Source organism: Mytilus californianus, unplaced genomic scaffold, assembly GCF_021869535.1.
Source record: "Mytilus californianus isolate M0D057914Y unplaced genomic scaffold, xbMytCali1.0.p SCAF_10, whole genome shotgun sequence".
Taxonomy (NCBI): domain Eukaryota; kingdom Metazoa; phylum Mollusca; class Bivalvia; order Mytilida; family Mytilidae; genus Mytilus; species Mytilus californianus.
In genome coordinates, this window is record NW_026262582.1 from 74,418,379 (window position 1) to 74,433,120 (window position 14,742).

A 14,742-nucleotide genomic window follows, 5' to 3' on the forward strand; every position below is an offset into this window, starting at 1 on the left:
GAATAGTGTCACGATTATAATGAAGTTCTTGAAAAACTTGAAAAGTATACAGATGCCCAAAGGGAGAAAATTATGAAGGAAACACGTGGTCAAAGTGAAAAAACAGAATGGTTTAATCAAAGGAAAGGAAGAATAACATGTTCTAGAATGCATTCTATTTTCACTAAATCACAAACATTGAAGAAAAATAATGCTGAAAACACAGAATCATTAGTCAGTGAGATCCTTGGCTACAAAGAAAAAAACTAGTAATACCCCAGCACTAAAGTATGGCAGGTTCATGGAACCAGTAGCAAGAAGAAAGTATAAGAGTATACTATTACAGAGGATACACCAAAATTTAAAAGTCGAGGAAACAGGGCTGTACATTGACACCAAAAAGGTCTCTTTAGGTTGAAGTCCAGATGGTATGGTAGAGTGTTCTTGTTGTGGTTCTGGTGTTTTGGAGGAGTTTAAATGTCCATTAAGTATTGCACACACCACACCATGTTATCGAAATCTAACATACTTAGTCAAAGAAGGAAGTAACATCACATTACAAAGAAATCACAACTACTATACACAAGGGCAAATGGCAATTTGCAATAAACAATGGTGTGATTTCTTCGTATTTACCAAACATGGACACCACTTTGAGAGAATTCTGTTTCAGAAAGATTATTGGGATACGGTTGTAGTAAATTTGGAAAATTTCTTAAATATGTTGTGGTGGAGCTTCTGACTTAGGATAAAAAAAGGTTGCACACACAGAAACATCAAGTGGCATCAAGAGTATTTCAGACAACATTGGCAATAAGTACATGTAAACCAATATTGGCAATAAGTACATGTAAACCAACATTGGCAATAAGTACATGTAAACCAACAAAACCATCACAATCTAAAGGGAAAAAACTCAACAAGGGACGTAAAAACGTTGAACCAAAACCTGTTTATCTGTGTGGCTCATGTCAACAAACATGTTTAGAAATTGATGAACTGGACAACAACTGTGAATCTGACTACAGAATAGGATGTGACAAGTGAAGGAGATGGTTTCATTGGGGATGTATTGGTTTTGGTGGTATGGTGAACATGGATAAGTGGTACTGTGATGACTGTGAGGCAAATAAGGAAAACAGTATATAAATTATGTATATTTTTTATGCCCCACCTACAATAGTAGAGGCATTATGTTTTTCAGTCTGTGCGTCTGTTTGTTTCCTCTGTCCCCCATTGGCTAAATATTTTGGACAAGGTAGTTTTTATACGCCCGTCTCTTAAGACGGGACGTATTATGGTATATCGTTGTCCGTCTGTTGTCAACACGTCAGACAATAACTCAAAAAATCTTTCACCAATTTCCATGAAATTTTGGTGAATTGTTTATATCTATTGAAGTAAGCTACCTTTCAATTTTTTTAAATTTGAGATTATACATTTTGGTTGCATGGGACTTTATTCATTCAAAAAAGGGGGATTCAAATTTTTACAAACTCCTTAATATCCCATTTTTATTTTTGCAACAATTTCTATATGCACAATAAAGGGTTCTGACCCCCAATTTCATGGTTCAATGAACATGGAAAATGAAATTGCGAGTGGGTCATAAGTGTATTGTGGACACATTATCTTGTTTTTAATATTTTACACCTTTTAGTACACACTCTTACTTTAATATTACGTGCTGCTTGTTAAACATATCAAACTTCAAGATTTTTGAATAGCAACATATATAATATACAATGTATACTGTATGGTATTTATCCCTGTTTAAGGTATTAAAATTTCCTTTCAACATTATCTCAAATATTTTTAATATTTCGCTTCCCACATCATAACAACATTTTGTTGGGGATTGCTATGGACTGTCAACAGCGTATAAATAGGAAGCCCGTACTACTCCTCATATACATGTAGACTTGCACATCATAAAATAGTGACTGAAAGAAAAATTAATATCACCAGATAGTAAACATAACTAAATAAAACATTTATAGTTTATTAGTGGTATTTAAAACAGAGACAAAAATACTCAAATTGGAATTCTCACAAAACAAATCAGCAATGTAGTAAAAACAAATATATATGTATTTAATATCATGATATGTATACCGAATATATTCAGCAAAAACAAAAGTGTATTATTATTTCTAGAATCCATTAAAAAAATTACCAAATTTATTTTGAAATTGCAGATGAGTATATGAAAAAGAAGAAAACATCAGGAAGGAAGATTTAAAGTTTAAGACCATTTTAATCATTATTTTTAAGACAACCTACATATTTTGATATGTCTTCAGTGAAAACATATTTTGAAGCAATATTGTAATAATACAATGTAGTTGTCAGGAAAGGAAGAATAACATGTTCTAGAATGCATTCTATTTTCACTAAATCACAAACATTGAAGAAAAATAATGCTGAAAACACAGAATCATTAGTCAGTGAGATCCTTGGCTACAAAGAAAAAAACTAGTAATACCCCAGCACTAAAGTATGGCAGGTTCATGGAACCAGTAGCAAGAAGAAAGTATAAGAGTATACTATTACAGAGGATACACCAAAATTTAAAAGTCGAGGAAACAGGGCTGTACATTGACACCAAAAAGGTCTCTTTAGGTTGAAGTCCAGATGGTATGGTAGAGTGTTCTTGTTGTGGTTCTGGTGTTTTGGAGGAGTTTAAATGTCCATTAAGTATTGCACACACCATACCATGTTATCGAAATCTAACATACTTAGTCAAAGAAGGAAGTAACATCACATTACAAAGAAATCACAACTACTATACACAGATACAAGGGCAAATGGCAATTTGCAATAAACAATGGTGTGATTTCTTCGTATTTACCAAACATGGACACCACTTTGAGAGAATTCTGTTTCAGAAAGATTATTGGGATACGGTTGTAGTAAATTTGGAAAATTTCTTAAATATGTTGTGGTGGAGCTTCTGACTTAGGATAAAAAAAGGTTGCACACACAGAAACATCAAGTGGCATCAAGAGTATTTCAGACAACATTGGCAATAAGTACATGTAAACCAATATTGGCAATAAGTACATGTAAACCAACATTGGCAATAAGTACATGTAAACCAACAAAACCATCACAATCTAAAGGGAAAAAACTCAACAAGGGACGTAAAAACGTTGAACCAAAACCTGTTTATCTGTGTGGCTCATGTCAACAAACATGTTTAGAAATTGATGAACTGGACAACAACTGTGAATCTGACTACAGAATAGGATGTGACAAGTGAAGGAGATGGTTTCATTGGGGATGTATTGGTTTTGGTGGTATGGTGAACATGGATAAGTGGTACTGTGATGACTGTGAGGCAAATAAGGAAAACAGTATATAAATTATGTATATTTTTTATGCCCCACCTACAATAGTAGAGGCATTATGTTTTTCAGTCTGTGCGTCTGTTTGTTTCCTCTGTCCCCCATTGGCTAAATATTTTGGACAAGGTAGTTTTTATACGCCCGTCTCTTAAGACGGGACGTATTATGGTATATCGTTGTCCGTCTGTTGTCAACACGTCAGACAATAACTCAAAAAATCTTTCACCAATTTCCATGAAATTTTGGTGAATTGTTTATATCTATTGAAGTAAGCTACCTTTCAATTTTTTTAAATTTGAGATTATACATTTTGGTTGCATGGGACTTTATTCATTCAAAAAAGGGGGATTCAAATTTTTACAAACTCCTTAATATCCCATTTTTATTTTTGCAACAATTTCTATATGCACAATAAAGGGTTCTGACCCCCAATTTCATGGTTCAATGAACATGGAAAATGAAATTGCGAGTGGGTCATAAGTGTATTGTGGACACATTATCTTGTTTTTAATATTTTACACCTTTTAGTACACACTCTTACTTTAATATTACGTGCTGCTTGTTAAACATATCAAACTTCAAGATTTTTGAATAGCAACATATATAATATACAATGTATACTGTATGGTATTTATCCCTGTTTAAGGTATTAAAATTTCCTTTCAACATTATCTCAAATATTTTTAATATTTCGCTTCCCACATCATAACAACATTTTGTTGGGGATTGCTATGGACTGTCAACAGCGTATAAATAGGAAGCCCGTACTACTCCTCATATACATGTAGACTTGCACATCATAAAATAGTGACTGAAAGAAAAATTAATATCACCAGATAGTAAACATAACTAAATAAAACATTTATAGTTTATTAGTGGTATTTAAAACAGAGACAAAAATACTCAAATTGGAATTCTCACAAAACAAATCAGCAATGTAGTAAAAACAAATATATATGTATTTAATATCATGATATGTATACCGAATATATTCAGCAAAAACAAAAGTGTATTATTATTTCTAGAATCCATTAAAAAAATTACCAAATTTATTTTGAAATTGCAGATGAGTATATGAAAAAGAAGAAAACATCAGGAAGGAAGATTTAAAGTTTAAGACCATTTTAATCATTATTTTTAAGACAACCTACATATTTTGATATGTCTTCAGTGAAAACATATTTTGAAGCAATATTGTAATAATACAATGTAGTTGTCAGGAAAGGAAGAATAACATGTTCTAGAATGCATTCTATTTTCACTAAATCACAAACATTGAAGAAAAATAATGCTGAAAACACAGAATCATTAGTCAGTGAGATCCTTGGCTACAAAGAAAAAAACTAGTAATACCCCAGCACTAAAGTATGGCAGGTTCATGGAACCAGTAGCAAGAAGAAAGTATAAGAGTATACTATTACAGAGGATACACCAAAATTTAAAAGTCGAGGAAACAGGGCTGTACATTGACACCAAAAAGGTCTCTTTAGGTTGAAGTCCAGATGGTATGGTAGAGTGTTCTTGTTGTGGTTCTGGTGTTTTGGAGGAGTTTAAATGTCCATTAAGTATTGCACACACCATACCATGTTATCGAAATCTAACATACTTAGTCAAAGAAGGAAGTAACATCACATTACAAAGAAATCACAACTACTATACACAGATACAAGGGCAAATGGCAATTTGCAATAAACAATGGTGTGATTTCTTCGTATTTACCAAACATGGACACCACTTTGAGAGAATTCTGTTTCAGAAAGATTATTGGGATACGGTTGTAGTAAATTTGGAAAATTTCTTAAATATGTTGTGGTGGAGCTTCTGACTTAGGATAAAAAAAGGTTGCACACACAGAAACATCAAGTGGCATCAAGAGTATTTCAGACAACATTGGCAATAAGTACATGTAAACCAATATTGGCAATAAGTACATGTAAACCAACATTGGCAATAAGTACATGTAAACCAACAAAACCATCACAATCTAAAGGGAAAAAACTCAACAAGGGACGTAAAAACGTTGAACCAAAACCTGTTTATCTGTGTGGCTCATGTCAACAAACATGTTTAGAAATTGATGAACTGGACAACAACTGTGAATCTGACTACAGAATAGGATGTGACAAGTGAAGGAGATGGTTTCATTGGGGATGTATTGGTTTTGGTGGTATGGTGAACATGGATAAGTGGTACTGTGATGACTGTGAGGCAAATAAGGAAAACAGTATATAAATTATGTATATTTTTTATGCCCCACCTACAATAGTAGAGGCATTATGTTTTTCAGTCTGTGCGTCTGTTTGTTTCCTCTGTCCCCCATTGGCTAAATATTTTGGACAAGGTAGTTTTTATACGCCCGTCTCTTAAGACGGGACGTATTATGGTATATCGTTGTCCGTCTGTTGTCAACACGTCAGACAATAACTCAAAAAATCTTTCACCAATTTCCATGAAATTTTGGTGAATTGTTTATATCTATTGAAGTAAGCTACCTTTCAATTTTTTTAAATTTGAGATTATACATTTTGGTTGCATGGGACTTTATTCATTCAAAAAAGGGGGATTCAAATTTTTACAAACTCCTTAATATCCCATTTTTATTTTTGCAACAATTTCTATATGCACAATAAAGGGTTCTGACCCCCAATTTCATGGTTCAATGAACATGGAAAATGAAATTGCGAGTGGGTCATAAGTGTATTGTGGACACATTATCTTGTTTTTAATATTTTACACCTTTTAGTACACACTCTTACTTTAATATTACGTGCTGCTTGTTAAACATATCAAACTTCAAGATTTTTGAATAGCAACATATATAATATACAATGTATACTGTATGGTATTTATCCCTGTTTAAGGTATTAAAATTTCCTTTCAACATTATCTCAAATATTTTTAATATTTCGCTTCCCACATCATAACAACATTTTGTTGGGGATTGCTATGGACTGTCAACAGCGTATAAATAGGAAGCCCGTACTACTCCTCATATACATGTAGACTTGCACATCATAAAATAGTGACTGAAAGAAAAATTAATATCACCAGATAGTAAACATAACTAAATAAAACATTTATAGTTTATTAGTGGTATTTAAAACAGAGACAAAAATACTCAAATTGGAATTCTCACAAAACAAATCAGCAATGTAGTAAAAACAAATATATATGTATTTAATATCATGATATGTATACCGAATATATTCAGCAAAAACAAAAGTGTATTATTATTTCTAGAATCCATTAAAAAAATTACCAAATTTATTTTGAAATTGCAGATGAGTATATGAAAAAGAAGAAAACATCAGGAAGGAAGATTTAAAGTTTAAGACCATTTTAATCATTATTTTTAAGACAACCTACATATTTTGATATGTCTTCAGTGAAAACATATTTTGAAGCAATATTGTAATAATACAATGTAGTTGTCAGGAAAGGAAGAATAACATGTTCTAGAATGCATTCTATTTTCACTAAATCACAAACATTGAAGAAAAATAATGCTGAAAACACAGAATCATTAGTCAGTGAGATCCTTGGCTACAAAGAAAAAAACTAGTAATACCCCAGCACTAAAGTATGGCAGGTTCATGGAACCAGTAGCAAGAAGAAAGTATAAGAGTATACTATTACAGAGGATACACCAAAATTTAAAAGTCGAGGAAACAGGGCTGTACATTGACACCAAAAAGGTCTCTTTAGGTTGAAGTCCAGATGGTATGGTAGAGTGTTCTTGTTGTGGTTCTGGTGTTTTGGAGGAGTTTAAATGTCCATTAAGTATTGCACACACCATACCATGTTATCGAAATCTAACATACTTAGTCAAAGAAGGAAGTAACATCACATTACAAAGAAATCACAACTACTATACACAGATACAAGGGCAAATGGCAATTTGCAATAAACAATGGTGTGATTTCTTCGTATTTACCAAACATGGACACCACTTTGAGAGAATTCTGTTTCAGAAAGATTATTGGGATACGGTTGTAGTAAATTTGGAAAATTTCTTAAATATGTTGTGGTGGAGCTTCTGACTTAGGATAAAAAAAGGTTGCACACACAGAAACATCAAGTGGCATCAAGAGTATTTCAGACAACATTGGCAATAAGTACATGTAAACCAATATTGGCAATAAGTACATGTAAACCAACATTGGCAATAAGTACATGTAAACCAACAAAACCATCACAATCTAAAGGGAAAAAACTCAACAAGGGACGTAAAAACGTTGAACCAAAACCTGTTTATCTGTGTGGCTCATGTCAACAAACATGTTTAGAAATTGATGAACTGGACAACAACTGTGAATCTGACTACAGAATAGGATGTGACAAGTGAAGGAGATGGTTTCATTGGGGATGTATTGGTTTTGGTGGTATGGTGAACATGGATAAGTGGTACTGTGATGACTGTGAGGCTAATAAGGAAAACAGTATATAAATTAGGTATATTTGTTATGCCCCACCTACAATAGTAGAGGCATTATGTTTTTCAGTCTGTGCGTCTGTTTGTTTCCTCTGTCCCCCATTGGCTAAATATTTTGGACAAGGTAGTTTTTATACGCCCGTCTCTTAAGACGGGACGTATTATGGTATATCGTTGTCCGTCTGTTGTCAACACGTCAGACAATAACTCAAAAAATCTTTCACCAATTTCCATGAAATTTTGGTGAATTGTTTATATCTATTGAAGTAAGCTACCTTTCATTTTTTTTAAATTTGAGATTATACATTTTGGTTGCATAGGACTTTATTCATTCAAAAAAGGGGGATTCAAATTTTTACAAACTCCTTAATATCCCATTTTTATTTTTGCAACAATTTCTATATGCACAATAAAGGGTTCTGACCCCCAATTTCATGGTTCAATGAACATGGAAAATGAAATTGCGAGTGGGTCATAAGTGTATTGTGGACACATTATCTTGTTTTTAATATTTTACACCTTTTAGTACACACTCTTACTTTAATATTACGTGCTGCTTGTTAAACATATCAAACTTGAAGATTTTTGAATAGCAACATATATAATATACAATGTATACTGTATGGTATTTATCCCTGTTTAAGGTATTAAAATTTCCTTTCAACATTATCTCAAATATTTTTAATATTTCGCTTCCCACATCATAACAACATTTTGTTGGGGATTGCTATGGACTGTCAACAGCGTATAAATAGGAAGCCCGTACTACTCCTCATATACATGTAGACTTGCACATCATAAAATAGTGACTGAAAGAAAAATTAATATCACCAGATAGTAAACATAACTAAATAAAACATTTATAGTTTATTAGTGGTATTTAAAACAGAGACAAAAATACTCAAATTGGAATTCTCACAAAACAAATCAGCAATGTAGTAAAAACAAATATATATGTATTTAATATCATGATATGTATACCGAATATATTCAGCAAAAACAAAAGTGTATTATTATTTCTAGAATCCATTAAAAAAATTACCAAATTTATTTTGAAATTGCAGATGAGTATATGAAAAAGAAGAAAACAGCAGGAAGGAAGATTTAAAGTTGAAGACCATTTTAATCATTATTTTTAAGACAACCTACATATTTTGATATGTCTTCAGTGAAAACATATTTTGAAGCAATATTGTAATAATACAATGTAGTTGTCAGGTGTATTGTCCTCTAAACCTCACCTCATCTGTTCATATTATGCATTTTTTGAAAAATATTTATTTGATAATAATTATTCATTTTCAAAGAAAAGTTGTCATATATATTCTTAATCATGGTAATCGACCATAATTATATCTTTTTAAAATTCAATATGTTTGAGTCAAGGTTTTGAAATAAACTTATTATTGAAAAGAACATAGACAACTGACAGTCGAATAGTTCTGCTAAAAAACTTTCCCTTTTCAAGCAATAGTTTAGTAATCATAAAAGTAAATAACATGAAATTTGAATTAGAAAGGAAGAGTTGATTTGAAAATTTGTTTTTCTCTTAGCCAAACATTAAAATTGTCTGTTACATGTATCTTAGGTTAACAGGTAAAAATTCCAATTAAATGTTATATGAGGTGAGGTCTGAAGACAGTTATAGTGATTGTTTACTATTTTATAACTGTTAGTATTTTAGTGAAAAAAATAAGCTAACATTAGTCTGTATAGATCTGTCATACTTATTCATTAATTTTTGGTTTTTGCCCCAAATAACAAATGAAACCAAAAACATAACCTACAACATTTTATCAGATAATATTTTCAGGGCTATAGTGATTTTGGGTTGTATTCCCCCCCCCCCCCCCCCCCCTTTACTTGAAAAACTATAAATAACACCAAACATAGTATACCCTTTTTGTTTATTTCCTTGGAGGTGGAAATTCAAAATCACATATCTTTTAAACTCCTGCATTGTAATACATTTTAGAATTTTGAATTTACAAAATCAAAAAGTTTTAAAAGATATCAAAGTGTGGCACCTTTGGTTTCAATAATTCAAACTGAACAAATATAATAATTTCTTAAATGCTTGAAGCCTATCTTCTGAAATTTGATTATCTGTATGTTTTCAACAAAATGAAGTGCAATTCACAGTCCTCACTTTAAAATGATAAACTTTTACAGCAAAAATGGCTAAATTGCCAGAAAATGTTAAGATATTAAAACAATTAAAATTTTTTTTTTAAATCAATGTTAATGAAAACAAATAGCATAGCAAATTATTATTGTTCTTGGGTACATTTAAGTATCACTTTACTAAAGGTTATTGCAAATTATATACAGCAGAACAAATTGTAAAAATCTCATTTGCCAAAGGAACCAAAGTAATAGGCAATGTGTTTTTCAAAATTTGAAAACATTTGATTCGACCAATGGCCCTTTCAACATGGATTCTAACATTGGCAACTGCCTTTGTTTTCAGTACATTTTCCTTAGTCATCTACTCTGACCCATGACCAGGTGGTGATATAATCAATTTTGCCTGTCTCATTACCAAGTCTGATTGTATGGGAAAACCTCTACCTGCCATTACCTCATCAGTTGGATCTATGAGATTTAAAACACCAATGTCCATAAAAATAAAACGATCAGAGGCCCTCCCTCCATATGCTTCTGAAATGTAGGAAATGCTGCCATTTGGTGCCATTGCCACTAAAAACTTAAGCGTGTTGTTTGTTTTATAGTCTGACCATGTTTGTGCTTGTTATTCCATATCTCGGGGTCTTTCAATGTATATTTCAGTGCAGTCAATAATACACATAAGATTAGGAGCAATTGATGTATATACATGTGGCAATGTCTCTTTCGTTATCTCTTTACCTGGCCAATGTATAAGAGGCTTCAACTCGTATGCAAGAAACTTCGACTCGTATGCAAGAAACTTTAACCATGTATTTAATACATGTGACACAAATGACAGTTGAACGCCAAAAAATATGTTATGAATTTTTGCTCAATGTTGTAATTCATAATGAAGCATGTAATTGATCACTTCTTTGTCTATGTGTCTTTACGGTTAGTTGTCTCATTTGCACATATACCACAATTTCTTATTCTTTATAACACAATCAGAGCAATGGTGTATGATTTGTTGCTAATAACCTTAATTCGTCTGTAAGGTATCGAGCTGTTTTCTATTAGTTTTTGGAGAAGTATAAAAAAATCAACAAATATAATTTAATTCAATATTCTGGTTTTAGGTATTTGACATTTTCAAAAGGTGTTTCAGTATTTGAAAAGTAAAAGTTTATCAAAACATCGGTTCATTTATTTTTCTTTATACATTCAATGTCAAATTCTGAGCACCCTCCAAAAAAATATCTGAACATTCGACTATCGAAGCCTTTACCCAAACGAAAATTCCGGCAGAATTCTGACTTAAGGAAGGCAACAACTCTTCCGGCTACTACCATTCCAACATTGGCAACGGCAAACCGTACATGCCTTCTATCTGCCATAGCATCATTGTTTAAGACATCTTCGTTAAGAACGATGGGTGCTACAGCTACCACACCTACTCCAAATAATACAGCACCTCCATATGTCTTCGTTTAAAACCAAACATCATCTGAGGTCCATCCTTCTTTTCTTTCAGCTGCAAAGATAATGCAGTTAGAAAATACATATGTTTTTTGTTGGGGGGGGGGGGGGGGGGGGGGGGGGTAAATTGATTATCTCATTACAAATAATTAAATGAGTTTCTGTTTTCTGTAAATTATATAAGTGTTCGATCGAGTTTGCTTTTACATGGAATTTTAATTAAGCGATAATATCAACATTGGTTGAAAAGTTACCGCCGTCATTTCAGTCGTACAAGGGCAACATGGAGAGGAGTTAGTAAAATAGAAAAACAAATTCAATAGTCAAAGATCATTTGACTGTGGAGATAGTATTCCGCCGATTTCCCGGATTAATTAGTTATCAAAGGTACCAGAATTATAATTTGATACGACAGACGCGCGTTAAAAAGGATCTGTGCGACAGATATATTTTAATATTATTAGTTGTTTTCTACATCTACAGTATTGCTCCTCTTGTTGGTTTTTTTTATGTTACTGTGTATCACATGTCTAATTAAGTCATAACGGCTGAATTGTTTTTTCATTACGATGATTTAATGTCTTTTATTCATTTTTTGGCCTTTTTTGTTGCTGCTCTCAACGTTTACGTTGGTTATTCTGAAGTTGAGGTTTGATAGAATTGAAAATTTACCATTTATATCAGAGACTACTTTTACAAATTAGAGTCTAAGTTGTCCCAAGCCAACATCATTTGGTCCTGGTAGAAATTTATCTCATTGACAATAATAATACATATTATTATTTTATCTCGTATATAGATTGGATTGCTTTTAACAATTTAGACAAAGAAAGTGGGATAACTAATCTATGTTTGTGGCCTAATATATTACCTTGGACAGGTGTAGCCAAAAGAACAAACAATACACAGAGTGTAATATATCTTTGTTCCATTGTTGCTTTAATATACAATGGTTTTTGTATATTCACAACTGAAAAACAACAAACACATAACTGTTTAAAAAAGATAAGAAGACACAAAACGACTTACAATCTATAAAATAGATACAAGAACACAAAAAAGACGAAAACAACTATAAACGTCTCCATCATTTGAATAAAAATCTACACCTAAAGCAATACAAAGCCTTCATAACCCAGGTTGATTTGAGGTTCCTGCTACATATGTGATAGAACGTTGCAAAATTGTATATATATCCATAACACTTTTAATCTGATAATACCCTCGGTATCGAAGTAGTTCTACTTACTGAAATAAACACTTTATAAATTCCGTGCGTTTAAAGCGTTTTTCTGGATCTACCTTTATCAAAAAATGTTCAAATCTAAACATTTGAAAGCCTGAATTGGGTAAATACGCTGAAACGTTAGCAGATATATGACAAAAGAACATAAACAGAATAGACAAATTCATCTTTAATAGGTCAACCTTATCTGAAGGACTTGCGACCTTAGTTTCTTAACATTTCTGGAATTTATGAAAGGAAATTTTAAATCAGGATATTTTCTAAATCATATCAGCACCAAATACTGAGTTGATGATACTCTAGACGCAAAATTACCCGAAAGGACAAATGGAAATAAAGAAAACAGCCAAATTCATATTACATCTTCATCTATCAAAACAATTAACATAAGTTTGAAAGTATAGATCATGATGTTTACTATTTTTACAACTTCGTTGGCCAATTAATGGCATTTATCATACCTTCTCCTTAAAGAAATAGTCTATTTATGTAATTCCGATTGATTGGGCAAAATTTAAAACATATCATACTTATATCTTTATGAAAAAAGATATAATGTATGAAGGAAAACAATTTAATGCAGTGTAAACTTACGGCTAAGTTCTAGTATCTATTTATGATGCATAATTGACAATACGTCAATCCTTCCACTAAGGTGGGACATTGGTGTAACATCACAACATAGAAAAATAAATATCAATAAAATCAGTCGGGAAAGGCTAGACTAACTAGATCGGCACTATGCATACATAAAACAGTAACAAAAAGATAAAACACCAAATGTACCACTCTTAGAACACTCCCGGCTACAAAAAGCTGGTTCAAAGCCAATTTCAACTGATAAATAGAACTTTAGGAATTAACAAAAAATAACTACCTCAACATGATTAATGTTTCACATATTAGATACTTAATTCGATTGAAAACTTAAGAAATAATAAAGTTGTGTAAAGTTGACATATATGGTATCAAATAAAATGTTAATCTGTCTGCCTATCAGTGCATATTTTTTCATGAATCGTAACATTATTTTGATACAACGATTAGGTTCATATATAACAAATTTCAGAAGTTCCTTTTACATTTATTATCTTAAAGATTTTCAAGTGTGTTAACTGATCTAAAGTTATACAATTTTAATTACCAAAATTAAGAACAAAATACAGGGTTCTAAAAACAAACAAAAACAGGCGTACAATGAGCCATCAAAGCAACGCTAGCTATTTCGGTTTATCATAAGTTTACAACAATATGTCGATGAATTTAATTTAATTGAATTTTAACTTTTTCAGATATACACATTATAAATATATTAACAAAACATGGTTAAGCTAAAACTTGATTATAATGAAATTATGATTTATGTATACCAACCATAGAAATTTCACGATTTAATCTTAAAATATTTTAAAGTTGCACTTACATGGACGAATATATTGACTCTGTGTAAGTTATTCCTTTGGATTAAACCACTGTCATAATGTGCTGATGTTAATAGTTTATATGGTTAGATGAATTTGCACCTAGCACACACATTTGTTATACCTTTAAAAATGTATATATAGTATTGGGAAAACCTTCAGTGCATGGGTTTTCGGAAATTTACAACGATAATGAAAGTTTATTTTTTCAATTCACTTTTCACATTTCACCTTATATCAGATATGTATTTATAAATGCTTGGAGTTGGAGAAAGTTTATTTGATATTTATTTTGCTTAAACAACCATTTATTAGAACATTTTCAAGTCACAAATAACTGCCCTCAATAGAAAAATAGACGTTTTGTTCTTATTTCCATAACAACAGTAAACCGTTAGTTTAAAATACTAATATAAAATGAGGAGATGTGGTATGTTTGCCAATGAGACAACTATCCACCAGAGTTAAAATGAAGTGATAGTAAGCAATTATAGACAACCGTGAGAAAACCCATTATGTATATGGATAGAACATATGATATTGATAAACTACGATAATAGACAACCGCTGGAAGGATATCTTAAATCAACTACGGACACCAGAAAATTGTACGATTTTCGTTTATGCACCTTTGTACAAAAGTATAAAGGAGTAGAGAAAAATCTTTGAATCAGTAATGCTTTGCTAAGCTTTATCAATTTGCTTTAAGCGTTCATATATTACAAAATG

The 14,742-nt window shown here is 31.7% G+C and overlaps 1 long non-coding RNA gene across 1 annotated transcript; it reads right to left on the reverse strand.

Annotated features, from left to right (window-relative positions):
* Positions 1 to 10,969: 10,969 nt before the first annotated feature.
* On the reverse strand, positions 10,970 to 14,138 carry LOC127718529 (uncharacterized). Its single transcript, XR_007989880.1, has 3 exons — positions 14,016 to 14,138; positions 12,218 to 12,316; positions 10,970 to 11,401 (listed from the first exon to the last, which is right to left on the reverse strand). It is a non-coding gene; the product is annotated as an uncharacterized LOC127718529 (long non-coding RNA).
* Between the last annotated feature and the right edge of the window lie 604 nt (positions 14,139 to 14,742).